We start from the raw sequence: 23,705 nt of genomic DNA, 5'->3' as shown, positions 1-23,705 counted from the left end.
CTACAAAATGCCTACTTTTTGTATACACATGCATTATTTAATCAATGTTTTACTGATATACAATATGCAAAGGGAAAAGTGTCCAAATCGTATGAATAGCTCAATGAATTTTCACTAAGACCTCATGTGGCCAGCACTCATACCCTGACGTCCAGCACTCACACCCCAATGTCTGGTCAGTCACTACCAGTCAAGAGTGAATTAGTGAATGACTTCTAACTTCACTATGATAATTTTCCCTGATTCCAAACTCTCTCCGTAGATAGATAGATACACACACACATATATATATCACATAATATTTCATGGTGTATATCCACACTTTGCTTGTAGTTGCACTTTGTATATTGTATTCACTGTGTGAGGATGCCAACACTGGTCTGTTCTACTTGTTGCTAGATACTGGTGCTGTTATGTGGTCTCAGTTGTAGTAGATGACATTTTAAGCATCCTTTCACATGTCTTTAGATGGACGTGTTTGTGCAGCTCTGTTGGGTGAAAACCTGAGAGTGGAATTGCAGCTTGAGTATGCACATGTTCAGCTTTTGTAGAAACTGACAAGCAGTTTTCCAAAGTGGTTGCACCATCATAAACCCAGAAACTGTAAATGAGAATTGTGACTGTACCACACCTTCTGTAAACTTTGATATTCATTCACCCTCTTTGATTTTGTTCATTCTTTTGTGAGGTAATGTTTTATTGTGGATCTGGTTTGCATTCTCTGCTGATTAAATCATGCTGAGCACCTTTCTATTTGTCATCAGTCATTCACGTAGCCTTTTTATTTCGAGTATTATACATTTTAATATACTTTATTTTTTATAGAGTTTTAGGTTTACAGCAAAATGGGACATAAAATATAGAGATTTCCTATGTACTCCCAGTTCGCCTTCCCCACACAGCCTCCCACACTATCAGCATCTCACACCAGAAGCTTCTTTTGTTATAATCAATGAACCTCCATTGACAAGTCATTGTCACCCAAGTCTGGAGTTCAAACGAGGGTGCACTCTTGGTATTGTACAATCTGTGAGTCTGGACAAACCTGTAATGACAAGCGGGTATCCACCATTATAGTTTCATACAGAGTCACTTCACTGCCCTAAAATTTCTGTGCTCCACCTGCCCTGACAGCCACTGATCTCTTAACTATCTCCATAGTGTGCCTTTTCCAGGTCAGACAGTTGGACTCACACAATATGGAGCCTTTACAGACTGGCTCTTTCACTTACTAATGTGAATTTAAGCTTTGTTCGTGTCTTTATGTGGCTTGCTCTCCTTCTGTTTTAATGCTAAATCATATTGTCTGGATAAATCACTGATTGTTTCTTCATTCACCTTCATATTGGTTGATTCCAAGTTTTTGCAATTGTGAATAAAGCTGCTATAAACATTCCTGTGCAGGCTTTTGTGTGGACATGTTTTCAGCTCCTTTGGGTAAATAGCAAAAAGCATGGCTGCTGGATGATATGGTGAAACTGTGTTTAGGTTTGTGAGAGACTGCCACACTGTCTTCCAACATGGCCGCACCATTTTGCATTCTCACCAGCAATGAATGAGAGTTCCTGTTGCTCTTCATCTTCACCAGCATTTGGTGTTGTCAGTGTTTTGAATTCCAGCCCTTCTAATTGGTGTGTGCTAGAATCCCATTGCTGTTTTAATTGGCAGTTCCCCAGTGACATATGTTATTGAGTATCTTCTCATATGCCTATCTGCCATCTTTACGAATCATTTGATGAGAAATCTATTCAGATCTTTGCACACTTTGAAACTGGATTGTGTTATTCTCTTTTTTTCAATTGCATACTTGGGTCCTTGCCAGTGTTTCTTCTGGGTTGTTTTTTGTTTTTATTTTTACTGATTTAGGAGTTCTTTACATGTTATGAGTCTTTATCAAACGTATGAGACACAAACATCTTTCACTCTATGGATTCCCTTTTACTCTCTTGGTAATACTCATTGAAAAGAATTTTTTTCCTTTTAATGTAGACTTAGTTTATCAGTTGCTAATTTACAGTGACAACTTTTCCCCTTCTTTTCAAGAAATCTTTACTCCAGAGTCATGAAATTAGTTTCATTTGTTTTCTTTTAAACACTTTATTGATTTACCTTTTAAATTTAGATCAAAATTCCAGCTAGAGTTTTTCTTCTGTATGCTCTGAATTAGGGTTCAAAGTTTAGTTTTCTTCCTATTTATTGTAGAGATTATTCTTTCCAAACTTGACTGTAGTACCACATTTATCACAAATGTGGAGTTGTGTGTGTGGATTTTATTTATTTATTTTTTTTGGACTTTGTATTCTCTGTACTCCATTGGGCTAGTTTCCTTGAGCAAATTTTCTATTGATTGAATTGCTCTAAGTTTATAATAGTTCCTGATATTTGGCAATATGAATCTTAAACTTGTTTTCTTCCAGGATTTCCTTGATTATAGTTGGCCCTTTGCATTTCTGTCTAAAATTTAGAGCCCCTTTATCAATTTCTATGACTCATTCTAGGATTATTATTAAACAACTTTCAATAACAATTATTGTTTTGAATATGTAGATTACTTAGGGGAGAAGTGACAACTTGAAAATAATTCATCAAATCCATAAACAGGATCTAGTCTGTAATTCATTTAGGTCTTCTTAAATTCCTCCCAATAATGTTTTATAGTTTTTATCATAGAAATTTTGCACATCTTTCATTAGATTTATTTCTAGGTATGTTTAATGCTACTGCAAATTGCATGTTTTTATTTCAACTATTATTTGTTGCTGATATGTTGAGACATACTTTAAAAATATTGACATAATAAACTGATATTTTTATTAATTTCAAAGGTTAATTGCTTATCTATTTTCATACCATATGCGTAGATACTTTCAGATTATCTCCATGCTCAATAATATCATCTATGAAAAATGCTAGTTTAATTTTTTCTTTCCAATGTTTACACATTTCCTTCCCCCCTCGCTCTCCCCCTTCCTTCCTCCCTACCTCCCTACCTCCCTGCTTCCCTCCATCCCTTCCTGCCTTCCTCCCTTCCTCCCTTCCTCCCTTCCTCCCTTCCTTCCTTCCTGTTTGCTTTATTATTGTATTGGCTGGGAGCTGCAGTACCATGCCATATTGAAGTGGTGCTGTTGAGCACCCTTTCCTCATTCCTTTTCTTAGGAATTTTCAAGGCTTCACCCTGAGTGTGACATGTGCTGTAAGTCTTTTGTAGACGTCTCTAACCAGCTGTGGAAGTTCTCTTATTAAAAGGCTTTAGGTGACAACATTTGTCAACACTGTTTTTGAGATTAATCAATGATCATATAAGTTATTTGTTCATATGGTATGGTTGCCAGCCTGGAGGAAGGCACCTGGTATTCACGCCCCTGTGTAACCCATCTGTTGTACTCGGGGTGGCCTCTGTGTCATGGTGTATCACATATCTGATGATGTGCCATTCCTGATAGTGGGCTATAAAGTCAGCAGCTTCTGTGCTGGGGGCAAGCATTTTTCCTCCTGGATCATTCTTTCTAGTATATGCCATGTTGTGAACTACCCATTGGAGAGGCCCATGTGGCAAAACACTAAGGCCTCCAGGAGCCACCACAGGAGAGATCTGGAAGCAGATCTGCCGGCCACACTTGAGCCTTCAAAGACGGCAGCACCCCCAGCAACTGGGCTGCAGCCTCTGCAGGACCTGGAGCCAGAAGCACTCAGCTGGGCTCTCCCAGAATCCTGGCAGTCAGAGGCTGTTGGTTGTTGGATATTTTATTATACAACATTAGAGAACTGTTCCATGTTATGAATTACACCGATTTTCAAATGGTAAACTACCCTTACATTTTTTATTGTAGTTGCTTTAGAAGTATTTTGCTTTTTGTATTTTTGGATTAGATTTCAGAATATTTTATTTAGGATTTTTTCATTTATATTCATGAGGGTAATTGATATGTAATTTTACTTTATTATAACCTTCTTGTTAGGTTCTGGTCTGCAGCTTAGGTTGGTTGTATAAATGAGTTTACTGGGAGTCATTGTTTTTCTATTCTTTGGAAAAGTTTGTATAGTATCCATGTTACTTATGAAATATTTAGAGGAATTCACTGGACCCAGAGTTTACTTTGTGAAATAATTTTAATACTAAATTCAACTTTTAAGTTACATACAGGAATATTTTATATTTTTATTTAATATATCTGTTTTAGTAAATTGCGTGTTTTAAAGAGTTCATCCTTTGTACACAAATCACAAACTGTATGGTAAAACATTCTTGCTATTTTCTTGTGTACTTTTCATATCTGCGAGACTCATAGTGGCTTCCCCCTTCCTTTCCTCATCTTGCTGCTTCTGTGTGTTCTCTCCTTGTTTCTCATTTCTTCCAGAGAACTGTTCTTTGGCTTTGTTCAATTAGTTGATTTGTCTTCTGTTTCAGGTATTTCTGCTCTTATTTCCTTTATTCTCTTTCCTTTTTCTTGCTTTGTTTTTGGAAACTGAAATCAGAGGTCTCCAAAGTGTTTTGAAAGCCACATGGTGTCTTAGGCTCACTGGCCATGTCGTCCTTTACAGACAGACACTCAACTCTGCCATCCTTGCATGGAAGCAGGTGAAGGGCTGTGGCTGCGTTCCAATAAAACTTTATTGACAGACACAGGTGGTGGACCTGAATGCTGGGCGGCCTACTCTGGGATGAGGTCACTGATTTTCACCCTTAGTTTCTGCATGCATTCCAGCTGCAAATTATTCAGTTGCAGCTGCACTTCACATGTTTCGAAAGTCGTAAGTTCATCATCTGTTCAAAACATGTTCCAATTTCCACTGCGAGTCCCCTCCTGGATCTGTGGTGATTTGTGAGTATGTTGCTGAACTTTTCAGGAGAGGAGATTTTCTGTGATCTTTTTCTGGTAGTTTTCCATTGCCACATATGTGAAAATAACATACTCTGACTTCAGTCCTTTGAGATTTTTGAGGTTTTCTTTATGACCCTGCGTTTTGTCCACGTAGGAAGGAAAGTGCTCTGCTGTTGGTGAGCACAGGGTTCAACAGACATCAGTCAGCTTCCGTCCCTTCGCTGTGCTGTTCAGATCAGTGTTGATCTGTTCATGCTTCTGAAATCTAGGTAAGCAGGCTTATTTTTAATTCCCGAATTTTTCATTATATGCTATGATTCTAGAAATGCATTAAAAGTTGTTTTTATTGAAGATGAAAATTATTTTGGCAGAAATATCAATTTTACATAATTACTGTAAACTTTAAAATCATATAATTTGATTGTTCCTTTATTCTTAAGATCCAGCTACTCCAGGAGGATGTGTTCTGGTGTTGACTGTTGATCAGTATCACTCCATCCCCGCCACCCCCAGCCCTTTGCAGCTAAGTTGTGTCCCCCTGATGGCAGATGTCAGTTTCACGGAAATGCAGTTGTTTACAGGAGTATTATTTCTATGCCTTTTTATTTTTTTCCACTTTGGAAACATGAGTTACATGCTAGGTGTCCAGGTCGTGTTCACTTGGCGTACATCTCTGTCGTCCTCTGTCCTCTCCATATCACCATTTCCCACCTCATTTGTGTGATGCACTTAGGCCTGCATGTGGTGACTCTGGTTCTTGATTGTTTTCATTTGATTGTATTGCATTTTGTTGTGGCTTTGGTTCTGATTACTTTAACCCGCATTCACCTTCCTTAGCCTTTTTCTCCATTCTTTTCTGAGCTGATGACTTCCTTTCAGGTAATTCTGTTTCCATGGTCCCTCCTTCTCACCTCCTCTTCTCCCTTCCTCCCTCCCTTTGTCTCCTCCTCTCCTCCCTCCCTCCTTCCTCCTGCCCCCTCTTGCTTCCATATGAGTGGGAGTGGGAGACCTCGTGTTCCCTTCTCCCTCTGCAGGCCCTGTGAGGTGCAGGATTACAGGGATTTAACCTGCATGTCTTGCCCTTCTTGTTTGTACAGCCCTCTAAGTGCTGCACCAGCATGAGAGGCACTGCACCTGCCACCTGCATATGTCTGCTGGGGCACTGCAGACCTGTGCCCTTGCCACCCTGATTCAGATGAGCCTGAACCTTTGGTTGTTTCCCGTGGTGCGGCTCGGGGGTGCCCTGCCACCTTGTCAGGTGGTGGAAATTGGCCCTTTCTCCTGCATCCCTAAGCATCAGGCCTCAGTTGTTCCCACCCAAGGAGAGAGGCTGCCCACACCTGGGCTGTGGCTGGAGCATCTTCAGGGGACTAGGAGTTCATTCTTCTTCATGCCAAGGAATTGGTTAATTCTTCTATGGTCCAGCATTTTTAATTATCTAACTCTAATAAGGGGTTTACTTAGAGGACTTCGCAGATTTTCAGTATGGCTCTCATTTTGACTGAGTTTGAAGGATTCCTGAAAGGAAATCCCAGGCTCCTACAGTGGTTTTGTCACTCTTCCTAGCAGGTTTAGGACGCAGTCCTACATGGCTAGAGATGTTAGAGAAGGTCTCAGTAATATCCCTGTGAACCCCACAGAGCCGCCCTGGTGATTCTGGGAGCCCCTGGAGGTGACACATTCCTGAGACACCCCAGGGTACACAGCAATAGCATAATTAAGCCCCATGCTAATTAAGTCTTTTCCCCAGACCGTAGATCAGAATATCACTTTTTATATTATCTGAAGTTATGTTGATGTATTTTTGGATTTTCAAAGAGGTACATTTTCAAACGAAAAATCTAAATTAGGAAAATGAAAAAAGTAAAACAGAATAATGTAATTGTAATTAGGGTCTACCATTACACTTGTAATATATGAGATGAAAATTGGCCATTTTAGAAGTTAAAAATATTGCCAGGGTGATTTTTTGTTTGTTTGTTTTTGTTTTTGTTTTTTCTTTCCCCTACTGATTCCTTTGGTCTTTATTTCATTCAGAAAACAATTGCCTCTCACCTCCTTGGTCCAGCCTGCATCAGGTACTGTCGTGTGATAATGTAAATGTTCTCACCTCCTCTATCCAGCTTGCGTCAGGTACTGCCGTGTGGTGCTGTAAATGCTGTTACCTCCTCTGTGCAGCCCACGTCAGGTATGTTGTGTGATGCTATAAATGCTGTCACTCTGCACTCACATTGTAGACATGGCCCTGACCGCAGGGAGCCAAGACAGAAGAGTGTGGCTTCATGTTGGCAGGAGACGGGCTGTGCGAGAGGAGTGTGAATATGAGCTCTGCCACGGCCCGGGCCGTCTGCCTGCATGTGTGCCTGGCTGTGCACTTCATGGCTTGGGGCCGTTCCACTTGGAGCTTCTTTCTGTAAGTTTTTCATTTTGCGTAGGTGACTCTTTCCAGTGCTGTTGCCTAGATGAGCCCACACGGAAAGAATGCATTTCTACCCACTCTGGAGGCTCACGACCTGCCTTGTGTGGGTCAGGATTTTTCATGGATGTCACTAGATCAGTGTGCTGAAATGCCCGTCAGAGACAAAAATACTAATTTTGAGTCAGTGTGATCTTCAGATTTTCAATGCCAGAAATGTTTTTATCAAGTAGCAGGTACAACTATTGACCAGTTTTAATATGAAAATGTTAGTCATTCATAGAGATCAAACCATGTTGCAGAAATTCAGATTTGGAGGAAACCCGGAACAATAATTGATCTTATCCATTCTCCTCGGGTTACCATGAAGGATTTGATTTAACAGTGCGAACACTTCCGTTTTCTAAGGTGACCCTGCCTTTATTTAGACGGCTCTGAATTGTAATTTCCATTCGGTTGCAGCACCAGCCCTCCGCTGCTGTGCGGAATGACCAGGTGTCTTTAGGAGTGAGGCTGGGGCAGGACGCCACAGAGCTGGGTGGGGTCAGCAGGAGTCCTCCATGCTCCGTGTTACCTGCTGAATGCAAATTAACCCTTGCCTAGACAGGAGACAGTCTCATCTCATCAGAGGTATTTCCTAGAGGGTCTGATCTGTCCCGGACACGCAGTGGGTCCCGGGGGCTGCAGCTTCATCTCTCAGACAGCTCCCTGTCCCCACTGTTTCCTGGTGGACACAGGGAGGAGGGGCGAGGCAGCTGGGACCCAGGGCTGCGCTGGCTCCCACGTTGGTGGGAAGCTGGTGCACACCACCATGAACACAGGGAGGACTCCCTGAGGATGGACTCCAGCTTGCTTCTGAAGGAAGGAGTTGAATAAGTTAAGCAAAGTGGTTAAGAGGGAGAGTGCATGGGGGAGGGAGAGCGCCTCGCTGTGGGGAGGGAGGGAGGGAGTGCGCGGCGCCTTGCTGTGGGGAGGGAGGGAGGGAGAGCGCTGTGCCGTGCTGTGGGGAGGGAGGGAGGGCACCGTGCAGGGCTGTAGGGAGCGGGGGAGAGCGCCGCGCTGTGGGGAGGGAGGGAGGGCACCGCGCAGGGCTGGAGGGCGGGAGGGAGGGAGTGCGCTGTGCTGTGCTGTGGGAAGGGAGGGAGGGCACCGCGCAGGGCTGTGGGGAGGGAGGGAGGGAGTGCGCTGTGCTGTGCTGTGGGGAGGGAGGGAGGGCACCGCGCAGGGCTGTAGGGAGCGGGGGAGAGCGCCGCGCTGTGGGGAGGGAGGGAGGGCACCGCGCAGGGCTGTGGGGAGGGAGGGAGGGAGAGCGCTGTGCCGTGCTGTGGGGAGGGAGGGAGGGCACCGCGCAGGGCTGTAGGGAGCGGGGGAGAGCGCCGCGCTGTGGGGAGGGAGGGAGGGAGGGAGTGCACGACGCCTCGCTGTGGGGAGGGAGGGAGAGCGCTGTGCTGCCGGAGCGATACGTGCCGCTTCCTCCAGGACCTGGGAGTGCAGGGTTGGACGGGGCCTTCTGAGCATGCGAGCTGGGGCCAGGCCTGTCCTGCAAGCAGCTGGCCTATTTCTGCTGGAAGCTGTGAATTACAGCTGTAATTTATTTATTCTGAGGACTAACCTGGCACTATTCATAAAAGACTGTGTTAATATTTGCACTGTACTGTCTGTAATTATACCTCATCAACTTCTTTTTGATCTCTATTCTGGCTGTATTTCATCTTCCTGATTCTCTTCTGTGTGCCTGAAAGGAGAGTTGGTGTATTAGTCAGGGTTCTCTAGAGGGACAGAATTAATAGGATAGATACGTATATGTAAAGGGGAGCATATTAAGTAGCAGTAACTCACAGGATCGCAGATTCTCACAATAGGCCGTCTGCAAGCTGAGGGGCAAGGAAGCCAGTTCTAGCCCCAAGCTGGAGTCTTTGGGGCTAGAACTGTGCGAGGGCAGGAAGCATCCAGCGCGGGAGGAAGATACTAAGCCATTCTAGCCGTTATATTCTGGCTATGCTGGCAGCTGATTAGATGGTGCCCACTGAGATTAAGGGTGGGTCTGTTTTTCCCAGTCCACTGACTCAAATGTTAGTCTCCTTTGGCAACACCCTCACAGACACGCCCAGGATCAATACTTTGCATCCTTCAGTCCAGTCAAGTTGACACTCAGTATTAACCATCGCAAGTGGCAAAATATAAATACCTCTGAATGTGCACAGGATCTTTCTATATTTAAACAATTACCATAAATTTGCATTATCAAAAAAATCTTCCAGCTGGACAACATGGTGACACCCCCATCTCTACAAAAAATTAAAAAAAATAAAATTGGCGCACACGTGTAGTCCCAGCTATTCAGGAGATTGGGACAGGAGAATCGTTTAAGCCCTGGGGGTCGAGGCTGCAGTGAGCTGGGATGGCACCACTGCACTCCAGCTTGGGTGACAGAGGGAGACACTATCTCAAAAAGACAAAAATTAAAAAACTTTGAAAAATTATATTTGAATCAATATAAATAACTTACATTTGTATGGGCATTCTTTTCTGCTGTTATTTTCCTTGTTCATCATCTATTGTTGCTGACTGAGAGATAGGATTATGTGTCAAAAATTAATATTCTACTAACATGTAAATTTAGAGTACAGGATTAAAAAAAAGAAAAAGAATGAATGGGGAGATGAATGTCTTCTCAATAGGGTAGTGTTTCTGTCTTGTCTCTGACTTTGTGTCCACAGCATGTGGTGAAAGTACAGGCAGAGTAGGCATTGGATATTTTTTTTAAAAAAGCAAGCAACACACCAGTAGTGTTAAATGAATAAAGGGCACTGGAAGTTATGTGACATTATTTCTTTGAAATTCTCCCTGTTTTCATTTTACATAATGTTGGTTTTAGTGGGTTTATTGGCAGTATTTTAATTTGCTCCATGTTGGATTATGGATAAATACATTGCTTTCCATATAATTCCACAATACCTGTTACCTCATAGATGCAAAAATCCTCATGTCTCCTCAGCTGCTGTTCACGCTGATGCTTTTGTCTGATTAAAGTTTGGTTGAGCACAGGGTGAACCCTGGTTGCTATTTACAGTGTCCCCTGCATTGGGGACCTGCATGGGAATAGCATCATCCTTGGCTATGGGTGGAGTTTTTGTCAGAAGTTACCAACTTGTCTCTGTAGATGCTCGTGGTTCATCTCAAGCACCATCAAAAGCATCTGGTTGTACCTAACTAATGGCACCTGTTTGTGCCACACAAGCCTGTGGTCCCTAATGAAAGTCAGATGAACTGAGCTTCCATGTGCCAGAGCCCTTCTTGAAGGCTCTTATCACTGTCACTGGTCCGGTGCCCTCTCCGAGATGGGCTACTGTACAACTGTCTCCCCAGGAGGGAGAGCAGGATGGCAGCCATGGGACCACACCTGCGTTCCGTCTTTAAATGTCGCCATTTGTCTTCTAGCTGGGCTCACTTTTGGGCAGCATTTCCTTCCTTGTCTCAGTTGCTTTCAGAAAAACCAGAAAACAAATGCATCTTTCCCCTTCGTCTTTGAACTGCCTTACCTCTTGCACTGCCCTTTGCTTAGCTTTGCCGTCTGCAAGTTCATCTGCGAGACTGAGGAAAGTGCGTTCCTGGCAATGGACTCCTGGCGCCTTCTGCCATCTCTTAGAGTGAATATTCTACAAACCTGTTTTTAGATTTAATCTTGAGTAGGAATGTAGGAGTTTCCTGGGAAAGCCAAATAACACAAGTCCTTCTTCTCCTGGACTAAGAGTTTTCAGCTGCAAAAGGGCAAAAATAATAAGAAGAAGAATCAGTCAAGATATCTATGTAAACATTTGAAGATGATGAAGCTTATACAATGTGAAGTTTACTAGAAGGATTCTGCAGGTTTTATAAATACAAGTGTGTTCTGAGATTCTAATGGAAACTTGGAGTCACAATTGGATTTGAATATTTTTTGGAACTTTAATCTTTTGGATATATAATTTGTAATCTTTACTATTTCATTTAAATAACTTTTTTATTTTATAAATTTCTCTTTTGTAGAATTTTGAAGTGTAAGGAAAACCGTGACAATGGAAATGTAAAACTCCCTCAACCCTCTTTCTCAGAGGGCATAACATGAATAATCTTAGACAAAAGTTGTTAAAATTTTATTTGCTTAGAGACCATTTTAAAAAACAATCTAAAATATGCTAAAGCTTAAAGATGCAAAACAAGCTGAGACATTTCTGAAATAGTGCTGGGAAGCTAGATTTTTCCATTTAATTACTACAAACATACCATGAATCTATATAAACTAAGACAGAGTCATACTGGTTCAGGGGTACAAAAGTTCAATTGAATCAAATATAGGGCTCAGAAATAGGAGATACATAACAAAAGTGGCATGGCTGATCACTGTGGAAATAAAATATTTTATATAAAGAGATGGAAAGAATGGTTAGCCACATGAAGTAGGATTACATTTTATCCCTACTTTACATCATGTCAAAAAATAATACAAACTGGAATGTACTCTTATCTGCAGGCCTTAGTGTAGGAAAGATGTTTAATGCCAAGACTAAAATACTTTAGGGATAAATGAAATATTTGATAAATGTAATTACAGTAAAATAAAACATTTGAATTAAAGTAAGTAAAAAGTTACAAACTGAAAATTACACAGAAGAAACCAAAGGTTCATTTTCAAGAAATGAAAGATACCAGTGTGAACTCAGTTGTTTAATATTGATAACTATCTAATGGATATGTAGGTATTAATACACTTGTGTATGTGTGTACTGTGTGTGTGTTTGGAGAGAGAGAGGTGCACAGATACGGAGATAGAAGTGTCCTGCCGTGGAGCACTGAGCAGTACTGAAACCAAAGACACCCTCTAGCATGAGAATCCCAGCTCCTGGCTTAGGATTCTAAACGCCCTTCTTCTTCACTAAAGGGAACCAGGGCCCCTGAGGACAGTCTGGCTCCAGCACTGGGTTAAGTATAAGGTTCATCTGAAAGAGTGACAGGTGTGAAGGGCAGAAAAGTCAGCTTGAAAGTGTCCCATGGGCCAAGCCTGGAATAATTCAAATATGAACCTAAAAATGATACTAACGAATTACAAGTATTTGAATGAAATAAGAAATAGTGGGTTTATACTGAAATAAATGAGTAAATAAATGGAAAAGAAGAAAAAGGTGTACTTGTAGTTAGATGCCAACTAATAAATCAAGAACAAATGCTGAAGTTATAATAAAAGCTGTCAATGGATTTAAACCCAGTGGGTGAAGTCAGACCAGGAGCAAGATATGTTCACTGTCCTGATGTGTCCTCCCATGAATTACTTAGAAATTACAAAGGAAAAAATGGTAACAGTAGAGTGGAGAAACTTGTGGGTCCACAACTTAACCAAGTGATGAAAATTAACACCACAAATGAGAAGGACAACAGTGATAGAAATGTAAACTTGTGGTATTCCTGCAAAAAAGGCGCATCCTGAACCTGTTTAACCCTCACACAATCACACAAACTTCAGTTGAGGAACATTCCACAAAATAACTGACCCATGTTTCCAAAAAAAGAAAAAAAAGTCAAGATCAAGAAAGGTAAACAAAGGGTGAAAAGGTAAAAGAGACGTGACAACATAGAGCTGTGTGGTCCTGGGTTGGATGCTGGAGTGGAAAGAATGATAATAGACATTGTTAAGGCAATTAACAAAAATGGAGTATGTGTATCAGATATTAGAAAGGTATTGTGAGATCATGATCAATGGGGTCACATTTCTGCACAACTTGTGTGCAGAAGTGCTGATTGCCTTTGTTCCAGACAACCTTTTCAAGGATGTTTGTACAGTAAACAGCTTTCCGAGGTTGAGGTAGTGTTTTGCCTCTGATAAAAGGGCAGGCATGCTTATTGAACATAGTTAAAGTTTCAGTTTCCTATGTTCAGGGCTTCTCTTCGGTAACGCAACCCACTGGGTATACAACTGCCAATCATCTGGCCCTCTTGGTGCTTCATGGGATATCAGGCTCAAGAAATCATAAAGGAAATTGTGAGTGTTCTGTGTCCTACTTGTTTCTGAGTAACAAAGCCCTTTAGTCCTTTGTCTCCAAGCCAGGCGTCTCATGTCTTCTGCCAGCATCCATGCGCTGTTGCTGGATAACGGGTTAGCTTGAACTTAGGTAAAATCTTAAAACCCTCATAGTTCTTGTCAGGTGTCAATGATCAGTTTTCTGAACTTCATCCTTGGAATGGAGCAATACAAAAATATTCCATTATTCTTGGGTATTACTTGGTAGTATTTAAGAGCAGAGATAAAGAAAACAATTACTAAAGAAAAAAATGAATGTATACTATAAATCTATAACAAATATGTATCACAATAAAAATGCAAGTGATACATCAGAAAAATGGAATCAGACATAAGAGGCGTTTCACAGAAGTAACATGTTAATCACAAACATGAGTGTAATAAAGGCAAGAAGCACAAAGACTACAACGAAGGATTTTCACATCATTTGACTGAAAATAAAAAGCTTTATTAGAAGGAGTGTGCATTCACTGGAATTATTGTAAGTTGCTGGTAGGAATATAAACGGCTCTGCAATAACTCCGATGGCCATGTTTGTCATTATCTCCTGAATTTGACCATGATCAAGCCCACTCTCAGCCGTGCACCAAGGATATACTTTTGTGGTTGTCTAGATGGAGACATAGAAATAAAAGCAAGAAATGATAAAAGATAGGATTCAGAATCCTGGCAACCTTGGGTGGATGGGAGCAGAGGAATGAAGTGGGGGCTATATTATTAGAATTAGATTTTTTCTCATGGTTTTGGGTATGACAATAATAAAGAAATGTAGTCAAATAACTGACTAAATAAAAAGCTACACATGGATTAATGATCAGAAAGTGCCAAAAATGAAGGGCATGGTTAATCCAGCAGAAAAAGAAAAGAAAAATAAGAGATGTAATATTGTATCTCCAAAGTATAACAAAATTAATGGTCATTCTTCAAATAAGAAAACATATTGGGCACCAGCTCTATCTTATGACTCTTCTGTGGTACATAAAATGTTGAGTTAAGCATGATTTTAAGTTGATTTTTGCATGTACAAATTTTCCCTTGATTTTTGTGAGTTATAGAATACTTCCCCTTAAAAGGAAATGTGATGACATTGAGCTTGAAAATTAGGCTTAATAAATGTCAACCTACACTTCATGGTGTATTAGTAAGTGATTTATTATATAAAATGGAAAAAAATGTGTGTGTGCATACACACAAACACATATACATACACATATATACACACATATATATACATACACAGCTTGGTGACAATGCATATTTTTGTTTCTTTGCTTAGCAAAAGATCTACCACATTGTACATACCAAATAGATATTTCTACTGTTAGTTGATATGAAATAACTGTAAAAATCTTAGTTGTCCTCACACTTTGTGTTTAGATGTGGAAAGTAGCAGGAGACTGTAGTATCCACTGTAAACCATGACTACACATAGGTAAACTCTCATATCTTTAAAATCTCTCAGTTACTTCTGTGAAAGGCCTCTTATGTCTGATTCCATTTTTCTGATGTATCACTTGCGTTTTTATTGTGATACGTATTTGTTATAGATTTATAGTATACATTCATTTTTTTCTTTGGTAATTGTTTTCTTTATCTCTGCTCTTAAATACTACCAAGTAATACCCAAGAATAATGGAATATTTTTGTATTGCTCCATTGCAAGGACGAAGTTCAGAAAACTGATCATTGACACCTGACAATCTATGCAAGAGCTTTCTAAAAAAGAAACATACATTTTTTTAAAATTCGTAAAGTATAAGCCCTTCCAGAGGAGCAGATACCCATCGGTGATGCTGCCGGCCTCCTCACAGATGAGCTAAGGAGAAACCAACTGGACGTTCCACAAAACTTTGAAAAGCTGCATTTAGCTGGGTGGGGTGCACAGACTTCCCAGGAGTTGCAACCAAGGAGCATTTGCCCACCAGCCCTTCAAAGAAGCAGGAGGCATTTGCGGAAGCCTGGGAGTGGGGCAGCAGGGCCGAGAGAAGAGTTCCCTCTCAGGCACAGCTGACTCTCCCCAAAAGCACCAGAAAGGAAAGCTTTCAGCAGGACAGCAAAATGCGGTGTGAGAGTAGGAGACCCAGGGATGACCCTGATGTCGGAGTGCTCCTGAAGGGAGTGGAAAATAACTATGAATCACATGTGTGATTTCGCAAACAGAAAGTACAAACAATTCAAGCAGAAAGATTATTAATGAAAAACATGTCAGAAATGAATAATTATATCATTGGGCTTAACTGAAGAGTGGACATAACAAAATACTGAAATTGAAGATCAATCACATAATTCAACTGAAACACATGGGGGAAAAGGCATTGAATTAAAGGTGTATTAAACAAAAATCATCCACATTTATGAGAGAATAGCAGAGTCTAACTTAAGTAGATTCCCAGAAGAATGGAACAGAAGGGATATTTGAACATACAATGGCCAAGAATTTATGAAATCAGAGTTATCAATACATGTCCTGAAAAGTTCACTGGACCCCAAACAGCATAAAATTAAAAGAAAATCATTTTTAAAAGCGTACAATAATCAAACTGCTGAAAGTGAGAGTAAATAGAAAAATCTTAAAAACAGAAGATTAAAAAGATAAAATACTTATGTAGAAATAATTTTAAAAGACAGCCAACTTCTTAGAAACAACAGGGGCCAGAATAAAATAGAACCATATCTTCACAGTGCTAAAATGAAAAAATAATGAACCTAGAATTCTGTATCTGTGAAAGTATTCTTCAACAATGAGCGTGTATTAAAGACTCATTCAATCAGAAGTAAAATAGATTAAACCCTTCAACAGCCTTACACTGCAAAAAATGTTAAAAGATGTACTTCACACTGAAAGGAAATGAAAGCAGATAGAAATGTGAACTGCAGGGTGAAATATAAAGCACCTGAAATTAAATATAAAAAGCACATATCCACATATGTAATTTATGTATGTTTTAATGCATTTATATATACTTAATTATATATATGTATATATACTGAAATATAAATTTAAGTTTATATATATAAATAAAGTACTACATTTGGGGGCTTATAGCTATGGAAATCATGACAGCGTGACTATAGAGGATGGGAGGAGTTTCTAAAATTAAATTCTTTGAAGATTCTTACATTGTTCATGAAGTGATACTATATTTGATGGTAGTTGGTGATATGGAAAAATTTTTATTCTCAGCTAGAGAAACTGTTAGGAAATTTTAAGAATCTACATGTTAAAAAAAAAAGCATTAAAAGTGATGCAATGGGATACTAAGAAATATTTGATTCATTCAAAGAAGACAGAAAAGAAGAACAAAGAATACAGTATCCAAACAGAACACAAACGGCAAACATGGTGAAATCAAATGAAACCACATCAAAACTTACCTCACAGGTTAAAGGAACAAGGACTTCAATTAAAAAGTGGCCGTCAATGACAAGACCCAACTTTATGCTGTTTGCAAGAAACACGTTTAACAAAAAGACAGAGTGAAAGGGTTTGGGGAAGATATTCGGGGAAGATATTCTGTGTCAATACTAAGCATCAGCAACATTGTGGGGCAGTTTCGTATCAGACATGGTGGATTGTGGGAAGGAGATTTTATGAGAAAAATGTGAAAATCGCCAGCTTGTTTTCACTCAGTCCATTGGTTACACGTCACCTGGAACTGCGTAGCTGGAGGCACACAGCCATGTGGGATGTGGGGGTGTCAGTCCAGCATGAGCTTGAGGAACAGGCAGTCTTCATGGATATCTGAGGCCCCTGCCCACTGACTTACCGGGCACTGTGCTCTGTGGCCACCTCTTTCCCAGAATGCCTGTATTCAGACCCTCCACCACAAGGCATCTGACATAGTGACTGCCCTCTGTTCTAGCTGGGTGGCCATATAGTTAATTGTCTAAACCATGAATAGCACAAGGAGCATATTTATGATTACATTGAGATAAGGGGCATAATTGGAATCGCCCCTGGCAACTGAAAGGTGGCATCCCCCTCACCTACCCCAGCACACCCTCTAAGAGTGTTTTGAATGTGGTCAAACGAGTAAATTTCCCAAATATTACCAACTAGATGTTTGCTTACTGCTTATCTTACGTAGCACACATTGTATTACGAGATAATATTTGTTATATATGTTTACAGTTTAAATGTTCAGATTATTTTCAAAGGAGGCATTTTTGTTTTTGTTAAAAAATTGTATTTAGCAATGCATTGCAAATCATGAACTTTATTCCTAATACTGTTTTATGATACTCTGCTCAGCTTTATATATTTGAAATTTGCAGTTATTTTTTTATATGTCTTTCAGCTAAATGGCCATATTAAATAGATGTTCTGGAAAGAGTCTTGTGTTGTGGGATTGGTGGCTTTGAATTCCATGTAGATTTTGGCCTCTGCAGAGCCACTGACAAGATGTTTGGATTTTGGTGAGAAGCTCACCTTCTTTTGACTTTGGTGGCTTTCATTTCCAAATGAAGATAACTTACAGGTTACAAAAATAATCAAATGAGATTATCTGAAAGGCTTTGTATAGCAGTCACTTATAAAACTGTAGCCATAATGATTTCATTATTAGGTTGGTGCAAAAGAAATTGTGGTTTCAGACCGTGAAATTCAAATCATAACTAGGCTCACACACATTTTTATTGATCAAAATAGTAACTATTACAAGCAACACATTTTTGCCAATGAGAAATAAGTTTGTTTATTCCTGTGGCATAAAAATCCACGCTTCAGGATTCGATGAACTCTCGGAAAAAGCATTTTCTGCATCCTGCTGGGTGTGGAAGTGTTTTCCCTGCAAAACGTTGTCAAGATGCTTGAAGAAGTAGTTGGTTGGCGAGAGGTCAGGTGAATATGGCAAATGAGGCAAAACTTCACAGCCCAGTTCATTCAACTTTTGAAGCATTGGTTGTGCAGTGTGCAGTCACGTGTTGTTGTGAAGAAGAACTGGACCCTTCCTGTTGATCAGTGCTGGCTGCCGGCGTTGGGTCCTCGGTGCGTCTCATCGACTTGCCAAGCCCACTTCTGAGATGGGATGATTTTGCCGGGATTCAGAAAGCTGTAGTGGATCAGACCGGCACGGACCCCCAGACAGCGACCAGGACCTTTTCTCGGTGCAAGTTTGGCTTTGGGAAGCGCTTTGGAGCTTCTTCTTGATCCACCCACTGAGCTGGTCATCACTGGTTGTCATATAAAATCCACTTTTTGTCGCACATCACAATCTGATTGAGAAGTGCTTCATTGTTGCGTAGAATAGAGAAGATGATGCTTCGAAACGATGATGTTTTTGATTTTCGCTCAGCTCCTGGGACACCCACTTATCTAGCTTTCTCACCTTTCCAGTTTGCTTCAAATGCTGAACGACCATAGAATGGTCATCTTTCAGTTCTTCGGCAGCTTCTCGTGTGGTTGTAAGAGGATTGGCTTCCATGATTGCTCTCTGTTTGTCGTTGTCAACTTCCAGTGGCCAGTCGCTACGCTTCTCATCTTCAAAGCTCTCATCTCCTCTGCAAAACTTCTTGACCCAGCACTGCCCTGTATGTTTGCTAACTGTTCCTGGGCCAAATGCATTGTTGATGTTGCAAGTTGTCTACTCTCCTTTATGACCCATTTTGAACCCAAGAAAATCGCTCGAATTTGCTTTTTGTCTCACATCATTTCCATAGTCTAAAATAAATATAAAACAAACAGCAAGTAGTAAGTCACTAGCAAAAAAATTGCGAGGAATGTGCATGAAAATGATGTGTAATGTAACCACATTTACTTAAGAATGTATTCCAATATCAAATGGCAAATTCCAACAATGCAAAAACTGTTATTACTTTTGCAATAATGGGTAATGAGATAAAATTGCTTCTGTTTAATGTTTATAACATCACCAGTTTATCACTGTGCCATAATTAATACTTGACATATTCTGTACACCATACATTGCAAAAACATATGTTTATACTTTTTATTTGGGAGGAGCTGGTTTTCATGGATCACTTATGGTTCTGTGGAACTAAGCATTCACAATCATGGAAAGGATAAAATACAAATTTTTTCTAAAATCAGTTAACATTTTAGGGAAACCTAGTATCTTTTTCCTTCGATGTTCTGAAGCCTGTTTTTTAATCTCCTTGATGTTTCTAAAGGGAGTCAGAGAATGAGTTTGTGAAGGTTGGGCTCAAAGAGAGCAAGATGACGCATGACGTAGTCTGTCAACATTCTCTTTTCTTGGAGCAGCACCCATCTCAGTATAGAATCAAAGAGGTAAAATTTTAGCACTGGAACTAAGTTATCCAACTATGGAAGGGCACCTGTTTATTTTTCAGATGCAGAAACCAAGGCTAAGGAAATTCGAGTGAGGTTATATAGCAGATCATATTACCCCACCCGTAAATCATGCCTGGGTGCAACACAGGCTTCTCTACGCAAACCCCAGGGACAGTTCTTCACTTTCCCGGGAGGAAGTGCAGGCTTATGGGTCCCATAGTCCTTGGACTCCCAGACCTCAGGAGTGCAGCTGGAGCTTTGGGGTGACCCTCCGATCCTCTGCATGGTGAGGACAGAAGTAGCCTCTGATTGAGTCGGTCCTCCAGGAATCAGCAGGCATTCCCCAGGTTCAGTCTGCTGTGTCAACCTGAGCTCATCCTCATTTCTGCTAAGAGGTCCTATTGCCTTGCTTTCAACTAAAAATTATTTTGCCCGTATCTTTTTCAAGAGTGGTCAGGCACCAGGTATGCAGTAGCTAGTGGGTAACCCAATAAAACAGGAAGGGAGAGTCACTTTCCCACAGATCCTCACATAGCAGGGCACCCGTAGCTGTGTCGGCAGGCCTTATTTTTAAAAATTTTCCTGAAAGTTGAGGTTCAGGTAGATATAGATGGAATAAAATATTCCTCGGTTCCCTTGCGTTTTCTCCAAATATCAGGCATTCAATAGGTTGTAGAAACATGAAGCAAATTAACACGGTTTCCACAGTCGAGATGGTAACTGGAATGGCAGAGCCCAGTAACCAGGGGCTACGATCTGTTATTGCTGCTGCTGGCCTTGCATCCTTCACGGCATGATTTTTCCCTACAGGCATATTCTTAAAAATATGAGTGATAAAATGCTTAAGAAAATCAGAAATACATTAAAATGCAATTAGACAGATGTTCTCATTTTTATAGCCATTTGATATTTTGTACTGTCATCTATTGTTGGATTTTAGCTTCAATATTAATAACAAAAGCTCTTTTCACAGTTGCTTAAAAATCCATTACATTTCATCTTAAATTCGTATGCTGAAAGCACTGATGGAACACACAGCACAGAACTTTCATGATTTTGTTTTATATATTCAGAATGGCATAAGGATAGCAATGATCAGTCTTCTCTAATTGGCTTGTGACGTACTATGTTTACAGTAATTAAAAAGGACATTCAGCTTACTTTCTAATTATTCAGATAAATGTCACTTATGTGCCAGCAGTTTGTCACTGTGTCTTTGCCATGGCAGAACCATACTCATCCACTGGAAATGGCAGTTTTTGCCTCGATGCTGCTTAGAACAAAGCTTCTAGTTAAAAGGCTGAGTAAAAATGTGCATTTGAAAGACGGAATTTGTAATAACATCTCTCAAACACATGTCAGTGTCATTGTATCTGTTTCCAGTCACAGTGAGGAATGTGCTGTACATGGTTTATGATGGAAGGTGTTTATTATCCCGAGTCATAAACCACAAGTCTATTTTTTGAACTTATCTCTGATATTTTATAAGATGCTAAGCACCTTAACACAAAAGTAATGTCTTAAAGATTCATCCTTGTAGGATGTGCTGTGCTGCTTTATTCTAAGCTGAACTCAGGCAAATATGCCAAAATATATAAAATGGGGCATTAAAATAGCCCAGGCCTCTCTTACATAAATGAAGAAAATTCTTATATACAAGGAAAAAAAAAACCACAAAAAACCTCTTGTCTTCTGATTTACGTTCTGAAAGTAGTGTAACCTGTACGTGAAACTGAGCAATATTCTCATTAAAATTCTGGTCTAAAGCAATGCACGTGGATTATGGAGCAGGGAAAGAAAATATCCACTGAGGCTAGGGGAAAAAAACAAAAAAAACAAGCCGGGTGCAGTGGCTCACGCCTGTAATCTCAGCACTTTGGGAGACCGAGGCAGGCGGATCGAGATCCGGAGATTGAGACCATCCTGGCTAACACGGTGAAACCTCGTCTCTACTAAAAAATACAAAAAACTAGCCGGGCGTGGTGGCGGCGCCTGTAGTCCCAGCTACTCGGGAGGCTGAGGCAGGAGAATGGCGGGAACCCGGGGGGCGGAGCTTGCAGGGAGCCAAGATGGCGCCGCTCACTCCAGCCTGGGGGACACAGCGAGACTCCGTCTCAAAAAAAAAAAAACAAAAAACACCACAAACAACCCTAGAGAGCTGTCTAATTGATAACTCAGCTCAAAAGATGTCCCTGGGAAGCCCGGCCCCTTCAGCACCTCACCCAGGGGTCTCGGGACGCCCGCTCCTCACCGCCCCGGTTCCCTGGACACTCATTCCCACAGCCACTGTCTCTCCCTCCAGGTCATTTCAGAGCCCCCGGCCCCCGCGTGTGTCTGCAGTGACGTCAGTGTGCAGAGGGGTGGAGTAAAGCCAGTCGCCACCTTGGAGCTTTTTGCGAGACCATCAGTGCCAGTGAAGCGATGTTGGCAATTTCTGCCAGTCGGTCTGAGGGGTGGGGGGCCAAGAGGGCGGGAGAGCGGGGCGGGAATTGCCCTGAGCCCACCGGAGACCCCACCTGACTCTGTCTTTCACTCACTCTTAGCTGACATGATGCGTTTCTCCCCTGACATTTTTTTTGACCTAAATATACTAAGGTACGCCTGCTAAAGGGAGCACACTCCTGGAAAACTGGAAGGAAGGAAGTGATGTGGTTGAGTGCACAGTTTTCAGGAATACAAAATCTTAATTAAAACAGGTAGAATAAACAGTGGTCTTTACATTGAGGGAGAATTTTCCTAAGTTTTAAGAAATTTGATAAAGGTATTGTTAAGTAATCAGCATTTCAATTCTATAAAATGAAAAGATAAGACTATTTTGTAATTTGTTGCATTTTACCTGATGAATTTAATTCATTCAACCCTAAAATTCAAAGCTTACTCTGTATCTGACCTTAAACATACCTTTTACAATTTATACACCTTATAACTTTCTCAGGAACTGGTTCCCTAGGAGTAAAGTATTAAATTACAAAGCAACTCAAGGGAAATTATCAAATGTTGAATTAGCAGAACCTAAAAAAATGTAATGATTATGATAGGCTCGAGTTATTTTTTAGACAAGTCTATGTTGAGTAACACTATCCTAAGAGAAACCGTAGTTTTTAGGAATGTATCCATTTGATTCATATGGCACTGTGAAGTTTTTGGATCAGTTTTGTGTGTGTAATCTAATTTAATTATTATTTCATTGCTATGTTGGTCCAAGAATCAGATTTTATCATTTTAAGTAAAAAAAAAATCAATAAAATAATCATGGAATCATATATGACTATACAGAATGGACCATAGAGATCCAATATTCTCATCGTTATAGGTGCCAAGAATAATGCACATAAAAGAGTAATAACCTAGCCAAAGTCACATAACTAAGAAGGATGGATCAGATGAGCGTTGGAGCATAATTAGACGCATGTGTGCATGTTTGTAAGCTGAGAACTGTTCACTGAGTCCCCAGCCTGTCCTAGGCACTGTTGTTCTCTTGGGATGCAAAGTGAGTGGGGATAATCTAAGTGGCAGCTCCTATGTCCTTCGCAGCTGCCACACATTGCAGAACTGAGCTGTGGCCACCAGCAAGTCTCAGCCAAAGACCCTGCTTTTATGGGGACTTCATTTCATGTCCTAAACTTCAAACTCTAACTTTGATGGGCAGAATATTATCCATTTTTCCAATGGAAAGTGTCATCGTTCATTGGTAGAAAATGAATGTTTAGGTTTCTGCTTTCATTTAACCTTCCAAGGGCAGCAGTAGTTGTTTCCGTGTAGATTTTAGTGGGACACTGGCTGATTGGTGTTCGTTTTTCTTCTTATCTGAATTGTTTTGGTTTATATCTAAAACTAGGAGTGTGGATTTTCCTTACTCCAATAATGTTTGTGATAGATTACTCGCTGATGTCTTCATTTTTTCGGTTTGTTTGATATGCTGCTGGATTGACAGAGTTTATTTTTCTTTCTTGTGCCAAAAATGGTTTCATTTTTACTGACATGAAAATATCCATAAAGATAACCTTCCAGAAAAAGACTGAATTATAGTGGACCACTGCTGTTCTCTGACAGGTTCTCTGTTAGGAGCGTTCACAAATACCGTCTCATTTCCCCATTCATGTGTCTGAGTAAAGCTGCAATTATCTGCTTTTACAGTGACGCGGGTTCACAGCCCTCACT

At 40.6% G+C, this 23,705-nt stretch overlaps 1 protein-coding gene and 1 long non-coding RNA gene across 2 annotated transcripts in view; one reads left to right on the top strand and one right to left on the bottom strand.

Annotated features, from left to right (window-relative positions):
* Nucleotides 1-23,705, top strand: part of SNTG2 (syntrophin gamma 2) — a 374,485-nt gene that overhangs the window by 89,391 nt on the left and 261,389 nt on the right. The window lies entirely within an intron of this gene.
* On the bottom strand, nucleotides 4,098-10,995 carry LOC144333629 (uncharacterized). The gene is made up of 3 exons (XR_013402550.1): nucleotides 8,910-10,995; nucleotides 8,722-8,810; nucleotides 4,098-8,094 (listed from the first exon to the last, which is right to left on the bottom strand). It is a non-coding gene; the product is annotated as an uncharacterized LOC144333629 (long non-coding RNA).

Source organism: Macaca mulatta, chromosome 13 (genome assembly GCF_049350105.2).
Source record: "Macaca mulatta isolate MMU2019108-1 chromosome 13, T2T-MMU8v2.0, whole genome shotgun sequence".
In the NCBI taxonomy this organism is placed as follows: Eukaryota; Metazoa; Chordata; class Mammalia; order Primates; family Cercopithecidae; genus Macaca; species Macaca mulatta.
This window is presented reverse-complemented; position numbering and strand designations above follow the sequence as displayed.